Below are 1,397 nucleotides of genomic sequence, written 5' to 3'. Positions count from 1 at the left end.
ATTTCCATACTTTACCAATGATTATTTTGTCTTTCTTATTTCATCTCTCTCTCTTTCAATCTTTTTTTCTTTTTTAATCTCAAATATTTTAAAACAAATCCCAGATATCTGGTTGTTTCAACTGTAAATAATCTAGTATGTTTTTCCACCCAAGAAAGATACACTCTTTTTCAAAATATAATTACCATGCCTTTATCACAGGTAAAAAAAATAATTTCTTAATATCAACTAGTACTCAGTTCATATTCAGATCTTCCCAATAGCTCAGGGGTGCCTTTTTACAACTGATTTCTTTGCATTTGAGACCAAACAAAGTCTGTATGTTATACTTTGTTGTGTCTCTTAAGGCTCTAACAGTCTCTTCCCAACTTTCTATGACGCTGAATTTTTTGGTCAGCACAATTTTTTGACTTGTCCATCTGTTTCTGATTGATTTGTGATGCTTCCCATATTATATTATAATTTACATATACTAGAGTCAGTTCTGCTCCATCAAATCTATTTTATTGAACTGTGTTTCATGTTATAACGGCATCATAAAAGTTATTTTAATTTCAGAATAGATTTTAATATCCAGAAGGACTTTTTAGTACTTAGTCTACTATTTCAAGATCTACTTTTATAAAATAGTCTTACCTATTTATTCTTCCAGATGTTTCCTTAGATTCTTAAACTTTCCAAAAACAACAAAAGTTTTTCTAAATCCAAATATTTGGGTCACAGTCTCTTACCAAACATAAAACTCTTACATAAATCAATAATTTCTGAAGTTATGTATAATTTTCAACTTTTTTCGATATCAGTATTCTCTGAAAACAAATCTAGAAACTAAATCTACTTGATACCTTCATTCAGTTTAAGAGGTAATTTTGAGGAAATAACTTATTTTCTGGTAAACCACCTGGATTTAATGCAAAAAAATAAGAAATGCCATGAAGACTTGGGCTTGCTGTGGTTTGAGCAACAGATGAAGACACTTTTCTCTGTCTTCTGAATTGAGTCCAGGGGAAAAGTGAGAAGATGGGAAGCTAGAGATAATAATGTTTATGAAATCAAGGTTAAGAGTTCAAAAACATTTCACTGATTTAGTAATATCTTGAACAAGAAGGAGCAGAATAGGAAAGAAAAGCAAGGAGTTAATCTTAAGCATTTTTATTCATGCTCTAAAAATTCTTTACTTTGAGATCCAGTCCCATTGCAGAGAGAACTTTAGATGACCAATTCTTTTCATTTTATGCTCTACCTTGCCATGCCAAGTTCACAATTTGTTACTATGCATACGTGTCGTGAGGATGAAATCAAACTTTTGCAACTTGTTTAACTTGTTTGTAAGATGAATTATGATAGATTTTGACATCTAAGGCTGCTTAGGGATAACTGGCTGATTTCTCAACTCA

The sequence above is a fragment of the Camelus bactrianus genome, chromosome 8, assembly GCF_048773025.1.
Source record: "Camelus bactrianus isolate YW-2024 breed Bactrian camel chromosome 8, ASM4877302v1, whole genome shotgun sequence".
Lineage (NCBI taxonomy): Eukaryota > Metazoa > Chordata > Mammalia > Artiodactyla > Camelidae > Camelus > Camelus bactrianus.
This window is presented reverse-complemented; position numbering follows the sequence as displayed.